Genomic DNA, 9,810 nt, shown 5'->3' with positions numbered 1-9,810 from the left:
CATTTTATCTTTTGCTTTCTGGTAGCTCGGTGTTTCCATTGCTTCCTTCTCCTTGTGTTTCTGTTTTCTTTATTTTAGTTGGCTTTTGTGGGGTTTCCCTCTGGTCCTTGTTTAATGTTGTATACTCTGGTTCTGAATCTTTGGTGTGCAGTTACCATTATGAATATTAAAAGGATATATATATCTATATATCTATATATTTAGTTGTATATAGTTATATAGCCATCCATTTTCTTCTGCGCGTGGCTTATCTCCATTCTCCTTTGTGAATTTGGATCCTTGAATCCTCCTCTTTCAGTCATTGTTGTCTCAATTTATCCCTATGCATGCTGAACGTTCATTATTATCTTGCTATAGCAAATCTCTTCTTACTGTTTAAGCTTATAATGTCCTGTTCTTAGTAAGGGTTGCACTCCTCTGCTTTTATTTGCCTAATAGTCACTTTACTCCTAATTATGTAATTTTTTTTTTCTGTTATTTTGTTTTAGGTGAGCTGAACCCTTTCAGTATTTGCAGGGTTTGTAGTGGAGATTTCTCGCAATTTTTGTATGTCTGGAAAGGTCTTTATTTCTCCTGGCTTCCCTGAGAATTCCATTTTTGTTGTTGATTTTTGATGATTTTAATACAGTGTGTTTTGTAGAACTCCTTTTTTGGTTGAGATAATTGGGTGTTTTGTTAACTTCTTGAATTCCAAGTTCCAGCTCATTCTTTAGATTTGGGAAATTCTCATCAACTTTTTGTCTGAAAATGCTTTCTTGTCCCTGTTCCTTTTCCTCGCCTTCAATAATGCCCATTATTCTTATGTTTCCTCTTCTGATTGTATCAGCTAGTTCTTGAATTTCTCTGTCATTATTTTTCATTCTTCGGTTTCTCTCTTCTTCCTTCTGATTTATTTCTAGATTTCTGTCTTCGATATCAGTGATCCTTTCCTCCATTTGGTTGACTCTATTTTCCAATCTTGTCATTTCATTTTTCAACTCTTGCAGTGTGTTCTTCATCTCCCGAAGCTCTATTTAGTTCTTTTTGAGGGTTTCAACCTCCTTGCTCTGTTCATCTAGGTGTTTTTTCAATTCCTGATTGTTGATATGACTCTTTTCAGAATTCACTGAGTTTTCTTCAGTAGTACCATCCTGAATTCTCTGTCATTTAAATCGCATATTTTTATGTCTTTAAGCTTATTTTCTGGAGATTTTTCTCTTTCTTTCTGAGATGCCTTGTCACCTTGGTTGTTCAATGGGTGTTTAATGGACTATTTCTTTACTTGGGCATTAATGGAAATGTATTCTGCTTTTTTTTTCCCCCAGAAAGACGATTTATTATATAAAGGTCTCTCTTTAGCCTGTTGCAAAGAAGGCGGTTTTCTTTTGGTTTCCAGTAGTTGGTGTCAAGCCTCTTGTATCCCTACTTTATATAAAGCCTTAAAAACGTCTTTTTATTTTCTGATAGATAATTAATCATGCTCGCTACCCTCAGTTTCAGTCCCTGTCAGTGTTAGCAACAGTTTCAGTAGTATTTGCTCAGATTCTCCTGGGGCTCCATGGTGTTCAGTCTTGGAGGGTATGAGGGGAGGGGCCATCTGGGTTGGGGGTTGGGAGCTGTGGCTCAGCCTTGGTTTTGCAACCGTGGCTGACAAAAGTCAACTGCTGTTTTTCTGCCGTTTTCCTTCTCTGCCTTTTGCCCTGATGACTAGGCCCTGCTGCCGGCCGGCTGCGGGGAGCTCACAGCTTTCCCAGGCAGGGCTGTTCAGGGAACTCGCCACTCTTTCTCTCATTCCCCTCCTCCTACAGGTAGCTTAGATGACTGTGAGAGGCAGCTCCTTTATTTTTCCCAGTCCACCGCCCTTCACCTGGGGTTCTGACCTGTGGTAGCTCCCATGCGCAGATCCCATGCTCAGTCGTGCTAGTGTGCCATCTGGGTGTTTCTTCGTTGAGTTTTAGATGTTCAGCTTATTGTTGTTCCAAGGGGAGAGATCTGGGGATGTTTCTCACCCTGCCATCTTTCCAAAGATCCTTCCGTAGAGAATTTTTAGAAGATTTGAGTCAAACCGATGACATACGCCATGTTGGGGAGCAGGATCTCAAATGCTCTGGAAAATAACAGCTTTGCAGCTTTTTTTATGAATTCAAAATTGAGGGGACATAAGGAATAGTGGAGAAAACAAGGCAGGAATTGGATTGCAGGATATTTAATAAGATTATGTGCTCTCTTGAGAGTTAATACCTCCTTTGAGGAGTATTACTTCTGGCATTTCAAAGGTTTGTTAACCTAGATTCACTAAAAAAATGGACAGAGCTGGCTTAAAATCTTTCTCTGAAGAAGTTATAGACTACGGACATGACTACCCACCATGACCTGCCCAGTCAGGAATTTATGATCAGATCACCTTGTGTCATTACTTTCCATAAAATCCCTTTTTTGTCCACACTATGATTTTGTGATTAAAGAAAGGCTTTTTATTCTACAGGACTGGGCCAAAACTAGGACTTAAATTCTTAATCATATATTACTCGTTATTCTCACCTCACGACCCCACTTGCCTGATCACTGAGTCAGCCAGCCATTGAAAGGCTAGTTGCCCCTCCAATCAGAAAACAAATGATGTAAGTTTACGGTCTTATTTCCCCTAACAAACCATCTCTTTTATCAACAGCTCTTTGCAACTTTGCATTTATGAAACCTGCCTTATTCCCTCCATTTGGGAACATATTCTCAGTTAATATAAAGGACTACGTTTCCTAGTTTGAAAAATCAATATCTAAATAAACTGTCCCTAAATTTCTTTTTAAAAAGATACCTGTGCATTTTTTTTTACAAGAGCACTTAGGAGAGTGAGTCACCCTACCCTATCTGAACACATTAAGATCAACTCAGAACTTCAACAATATGCTCTTCTTAGTCTTTTCCTAGCTTAGTTCATGCATACTTCATTCCTTCAGTTGCTCAGTCCAAAAACTTAGTAATCCTTCTTGACTACTGTTGAATAGTGACCCCCACCCCCAAAAGATATGTCCACATTCTGGAACCTGATGTAACCTGATTTGGAAAAAGAGTATTTGCAGATGCAATTATGGATATCAAGAAGAGATCATCCTAGATTATCCAGGTGGGCCCTAAACCAATTACAAATGTTCTTAAAAGAGACATACAGAGTACAAACACAAATAAGTCCATGTGAAGATGGAGTCAGAGATTTTATTAAGTAGCCACAAGCCAAAGAATGAAAGAGGCTGAAAGAGGCAATAAAAAAGAGAGGGTGGCACTTTGATTTTAGACTCTTATATTTGAGATGTATTTGAAAGAATATATTTCTGTTGTTTTAAGCCACAAAGCTTGTGATGATTTGTTTCAGCAGTCCTAGGAAACTAATCGAATTCCACTATCTCTTATATCCCTCCTCCATAGCCTTCAAAAGACATCCAGAATGTGACTTCTTTCTATCTGCCACTACTTGGTTTAAACTTTCATCATTTCTCACCTGGATTATTGCAACAACAACCTTGGTTTCCTGCTCCCACCTCATCTCCTACCAAGTCTCAATACACCAGCCAGAGTAATTTTATAAAAATGTCGAACCATATCATTCTCCTACTCAAACTCTTTCCATAGTCACAGTAAAAACTAAAGGCTTTATAAGCAAAAAGTCCTACCCCATCTGACCCCCAAATACCTCTCTGACCTCATCTCCTAATGTCCCCTCTGACCAGTCTGTTCAAACTATATTAATTTAAGAAAAGAGAACGCACACATCTAACTCAAGCCTTTGCAGTTGTATTTCTATCTGGAAAGCTCTTCCATCAGTTATCTTTATGGCCACTCTCTTTCCTCAGGTCTTGACTTAAATGACATCTTCTCAGAATGGCCTTCCCTATTTAAAACTGAAGTTCCCCTTTCTACAAAACACCCACTAGCTATCTCCCTTCCTGCTTTTTTTGTTTCTTTATATTGCTTGTTTGCTTATTCTCCATCTCTCCCACAAAATGGCAGTTCCATAAGAGTGGGGATTTTTTTCTTTTTCATTCATTGCTCTATCCTTGATTCCTAGAAAAGTGCTGGGACACAGTAAGTGCTCAATGAGTACCATTTACAGAGTATTTAGGGGAATGGAAATTGGAAATGATAATTCCTCCTCATTCTGCAGCCATTCAATGTGCTAGGTTTGAAGATAATGTAGCAACTAGAGAACACAAGAGAAGGAAGAGCACAAAAACAAAAAGAGAGAGGAAAAAAAACCGTGCAAACCCTCAATCTTCTAAGAAGCCAGCTGAGAAGGTTCAGATGCAAATGTAGGCCACTTCTTATGAAATAAAAAAGGGACTCAGAAGAATCCCAGGAGCCAAGAGGTGGAGTCAACAGCTGCAGAGAATCTTTCCCAAGAACCAGGACTGAACCCTAATCAGTGAACTAGCAACATGTGCCTAACTGGATTTCAGAATTGTTATGACCCAATAGTAGCTTTGTCACTCCTATTTTTCCCCCTTTTGAACAGAAGTGTCTACTCTGGTTATGTTTGTCAACTTTGTTTATTGTGTCTGTGGAGAGCAGATAACATATCTGTAGTTCATAGGTCTTCAGATCAAGAGAAACAGTAATCAAGAAGTCATTCTTGAAGAATTGTAGCTGAGGAGCCTCATCTGCACCTGGACTTGATTTACATGACAAGATCTATTATGAACCAATGATGTACTGGGATGCAACTTTTGGGGTTCTTGGGAGGAGGTGAGTATATTTTGCTCATGAGAGAAATATAAATAATTTATGTCCAGAAAGTAGACTATGGTAAATTAAAGTAAATTCTTTGCTCCTCCTTTGAAATGTGGAATCTACTTCCCTTCCTTTTGAATTTGGGTTGGCCATACTGACTTGTTTGACCATTAGAATGTAGCAGAAGTGATAACCTGTAATTGCCACTGCTAGATCATAAGAAGCCTTACAGCTTTTGCCCAGAACTCTTGAAATGTTCATACAGAAGCCCCTCTTCAGAAACTAGCCTCCATGCTGTGAGAAGTCCAAACCATGTATAGGTATTCTTATCAACCCCAGCTGAACACTGAGTAAGCAGCCAGCATCAATTGCTAGCCATGTATCTGAGCTATTAGGGATGTCCAGACATGTTAAACTTCAAATAACTGCAGATCTAACTAAAAGCTGACTGCAATTATACCGACGGCCCCAAGTGAGAATTAACCCTTGAGCCCAGCCAAACTACAGAATCAAGAGACGCTAATAAATTTTGTCTTAAGCCACTACGTTTTGGGCTGCTTTGTTACACAGCAATAGATAACCAGAATAGGGCCTATACAAAATCAGGAGGAAGGGAACAGTTACATAAAAGACCTTTAGTAGAACAGGTTTGGTGGGTGGGGTGGGGATAGATCTCACAGAGTTATTAAAGGGATGACACAATCACAGCTGTTCTAAGAGTCCTCTAGTAACTTGGTGTCCTGCTGGAGGTGAGAGGGAAGGAAGCCTAAGCTTGGGTTGTATGTGAGGCTAGGTGTGGAGGGAATGGCAGGGATTGTGACTTATTGATCCATGCATACAACTCACTTAAGAAAGCTTGTTACATCAATGGGACATGGACAAGACCTGGTGCTATTAGGATAGGCTTGAAAGGTCAGAGGAAGAGAGAGAGCCTAGAAGGAAGTGTAGGTTGAAGGTGGTTAGGAGTGAGGAGTTCAGTTCTGGAGAAGCTGACTCAGAGGATCTCCATGGGACATCCAAGTGAAGAGGTGGAGGAGGCAGTGAGGGATATTGGGCTGAGGGAGAGATGAAGTATTCAGGCATCTGGATCCCTCAGAGTAGCCTGAGTAGCAAATTTGAGAGTAGCAATGGGTATGGATGTGAATAAGATAACCAATGAGAAAAGTGTAGAAGTGCTGCATTTTTTCAATACACTATCTACTGAGAATAAATGTGCTAGGCATTGCTAGGGACTGAGGATATAAGAAAAACAAGGCCTTTGGTATTAAGGTCTTTACTACTTTTAGTGGTAAATAACACATCACACACACACACACACACACACACACACACACACACACACACACGAAAGTTTAACTCAAGTTTCCATCAAAGTGGAACTGGTTAGATAAAGTATGGAACATCAAGTCAATGGAATAATATGCATCTATAATAAAAAAAAATGAGAGAGGTCCTGGCTGCCCACCATCTGTCCTGTTGAAGAGCCTGGGAGCATGCAACTCTGACTCTTCCTCAGCTTCACAGGTCTCCACAGCCCACTGCCCCAGAGAACTGAAGTGATGTACCAGATGTGCTGCACGCATGAGTGCCTCGCAGTGCTGAAGCACTGCATGGTCATTGTGGAGATGTACTGGCTGCTGGCAGAGAGCGATGACCCCAGGAAGCCAAAGTACATTAAATTAGGGGGAAAAATATGAAGATACATTCCATGGACCAAAGAGCAGAGAACATATTGATTCTATCCTCAGATGGAAAACCATTTGAGTACAACTATAGAATAGAACATGAAAGGTTTCATTGAATTTTACAAGAAAAAAGGTAATTCAGATCATATGTGGAGATTATCATTCTCTTGCATTCTCAAAAGGTGGTGAGCCTTTTGCATGGAGAAAGAACTTACACAGCCGGCTCGGAGTTGGAAAAATATTTGCCTCAATCCTGACACCACAGGTTGTAGAGCACCTCTCAGTAGTCCGCTTGGCTCAGATATCTGCAAGGAAAAGCCCACAGCATGGCTGTATCCATATTTGAAAACATTTACTCATGGGGAAGAAATAATTTGGGACAACTAGGCCTGGATCACACTGACAATAAAGGTTTTCCTTCCCTTATTGAAGCAGTGTACAAACAGAAAGTTGAATTTCTTGCTTGTGGTGGCCCTTACACTGCCCTGCTCACAGACAATGGGCTGGTGTTTACTTTTAATGCTGGAAAATAAGGGCAGCTTGGTCACAATTCAACACAGAATGAGTTAAGCACCTGTTTGGTGACAGAGCTCATTGGGAATAGAGTGACCCAGATAGCATGTGGAAGGAGGCACACACTTATCTATGTTTCTGATTTGGGGAGGGTCTTTTCTTCTGGTTCTGGAAAAGAAGGACAACTAGGAAACACATAATCAGCTGATACCACTTCCCATGAAATTGCCATCAAGTGAAGAACTGAAATTTGAAAGCTCTACCTCAGAAAAAAAAAGGAGTTAATAATGATTGTTGGAGAGAATAAAAACATTTTGCTCTGAATGGAAAAAGAGAATCCCTATGTTATTCTGAGGAAAATTCCTACATTGAATGAAAGGACTGTAAAGAGGTGGATTGTTGATGTGGGGAGTGCTAGGCAGTGGCAACATACAAAAAGGGAAATCAGAGAGATATTTTCATCTCCTGCTTGTCTGACTGGAAGTTTTGTAAGAGAAAGAATAGCTACAGAAACAATGTCTATTCATTTGGATTTAAATAAAGCAAGAAACACCTTTAAGAAGTTAGCCTGAAAGGACTAGATTACTAACACGATAACCACATGTCTCAGGGATAGTCTGCTCAAAAATCTTTCACTTCATTCTCCACATCTAGAAGCTTTAGAAGTTTTCTTTCTTCATCCAGAATGTCCCATGATACTTGATTTTAATAACTGGGAGAGCCTGGTGGTCTGTTTACAGAGGCTGTTTGTAAAATGATAAATCTTCAAGGGTTTTGGAGGAATATTGGGCATCTCTGCAAGAATCCGCTTTCGCCAAATGCCTAGACATTTAAAAGAGCCATCACTGCTCAACTGCATTATTGTACTGAAAGTGCTGAGAATAACTGTCACATTAAAGCTCTCCTAGAAATACTGAAAAAGCTGCACAGAGTAAATCAGACTAACAGTCAACTGCCTGAAAATATTTCCAAAGTAAATGAACTAACTCACTGGTTTGCTTTTTATGGAGCCTCATATAGAAGGTCCTCTTGGAAAATGAACTCAGACACTTCAGTAGACATCTAGTGTCCTGTCATGTTCAGTCATTTTCCGTTTACCTTTAATAGTCTGTCAAAAATTAAACTATTATATGCATACTCACTTTCAAAAGTACAGGAGAAAAATTTAGAACTTATATGTAGTAGCCAGAATTGTGGAACATGGAAGGTCCAGTTTAGCTTTGATGCCTACCTTTAACAGTCAGAAGGAATCACTTGACTGAGAATGCTTTGAGTCAGGTAAATCAATTTGAGAATGAAGATCTAAGGAAGGAGCTCTTTCATTTAGTGGAGAAATTAGACATGACTTTGGAGGAGTCAAGGCAGAGTTTTTCCATTGTCTGTTTAAAAAGATGACCAGGCCAGAATATGGGATGTGTATGGATCCTGAAGAGGCTTCCAACATGTGATGTCCTAAATTTGAGAAGAGATATTTCTTTGGGGTTCTATGTGGATTTTCCCTGTTCAGTTGCAATGTTGCCAACATCCTTTTCCCAATGGCTCTGTTTAAGAAACTTTCGGACCAAACACTATCATTGGAAGACTTGAAAAAGCTCACTCCTGTTTTGGGAAAGATTTGCAAACACTTCTAGATGATGAAAGTGATGATTTTAGAGAAGTATTTTATATCGATTTTAATATGTATTGGGACAAAAATGATGTAAACTTAATTTCTAATAGAAGTTGCATAATTGTTGACCAGACTAACAAGACAGATTGTTTCTAAATATGACAGTTAATTACATCTTGAACATCTCTCTAAAGGCAGCTTATGAAGACTTACAAAGAGGATTTTACCAGCAGGTTATTGAATTTTTCCATCTTGAAGACCTAAAGGATGTGATTACTAGAAATATAGATTATGACTGGGAAACATTTGAAAAGAATGCTCATTACAGACAAGGATATGACAATTTCCACCACAGTGATGTTTTGGAAAGCTTTACACAAACTGACTTTGGTGGAAAAGAAGAAATTCCTTGCATTTTTTATAGGAACTGACAGAATTCAAGTTAAAGTTTCAGAGAACATGAAAATAACATTTTGCTATGAATTTTTTTTTTTTACAGTAGAAAAGTTTTATTAGAAGGGAAAGTACACTTCCAGACGTGGAAGCAGCCCTGAGCAAGGGAAGCATAGCTCAAAAGTCCTCTCTGAAATTTTAAATGAAAAAGATCCCATAAGAGCACAGACATGTTTTTGTGTTCTCTACCTCCCTAAATATTCTACAATGAAAAGAATGGAAGAAGTACTTCAAGTAACCATCAACAATAATAGAGGATTTAGCTGGCCCTACCTCACACTTTTTACCCCTTTTTGGAAATATTTTCAAAAATAAAATTAACTCGAATATTTATTAACATAAAAAATGAGAGAATTCTCCATATATTGATATGGAATATCTCCAAGAGATATTAAGTGATAAAGCAAAATACATAAAAGTATATACCATATGTTCCTTCCTTTGAAAAACAGAGTGAAGGTAGACTAAGAATATACATCAGCAAATCAGAAAGTAGAGAAATGGGCAGAACCAGATCATATGGGGTCTCATAGGCCATGGTAAGGCCTTTAAAATATATACCACATGCGATAAGAAGCCCCAGAATGTTTTAAGCAGAGAGACAATGCGTACATATCTGTGTATGAGATGTGTTTCCCTTCACAGGCCACTTGCATTGCAGCACTTTTCTTGGCCACCAGCCTCTCTTCTTCTGTTCCCATGGTGAACTCCAAAGCCTTGGTAGGCCCTTGCCACAGCCCCTTGACACTGCTTGCTTGATGTCTGTTTATTCATCTACTCCTTATCTAGACTGGGAGGCTCCTCGAGAACCAGCACCTGCTCTGATCTGCCTCGAAGTCCTCAGCACCC

At 39.3% G+C, this 9,810-nt stretch overlaps 1 pseudogene; it reads left to right on the top strand.

Annotated features, from left to right (window-relative positions):
* Window positions 1-4,688: 4,688 nt before the first annotated feature.
* LOC102881698 lies at window positions 4,689-9,276 on the top strand (annotated as a pseudogene).
* The last annotated feature ends 534 nt before the right edge of the window (window positions 9,277-9,810 follow it).

The sequence above is a fragment of the Pteropus alecto genome, unplaced genomic scaffold, assembly GCF_000325575.1.
Source record: "Pteropus alecto unplaced genomic scaffold, ASM32557v1 scaffold191, whole genome shotgun sequence".
Classification (NCBI taxonomy): domain Eukaryota; kingdom Metazoa; phylum Chordata; class Mammalia; order Chiroptera; family Pteropodidae; genus Pteropus; species Pteropus alecto.
This window is presented reverse-complemented; position numbering and strand designations above follow the sequence as displayed.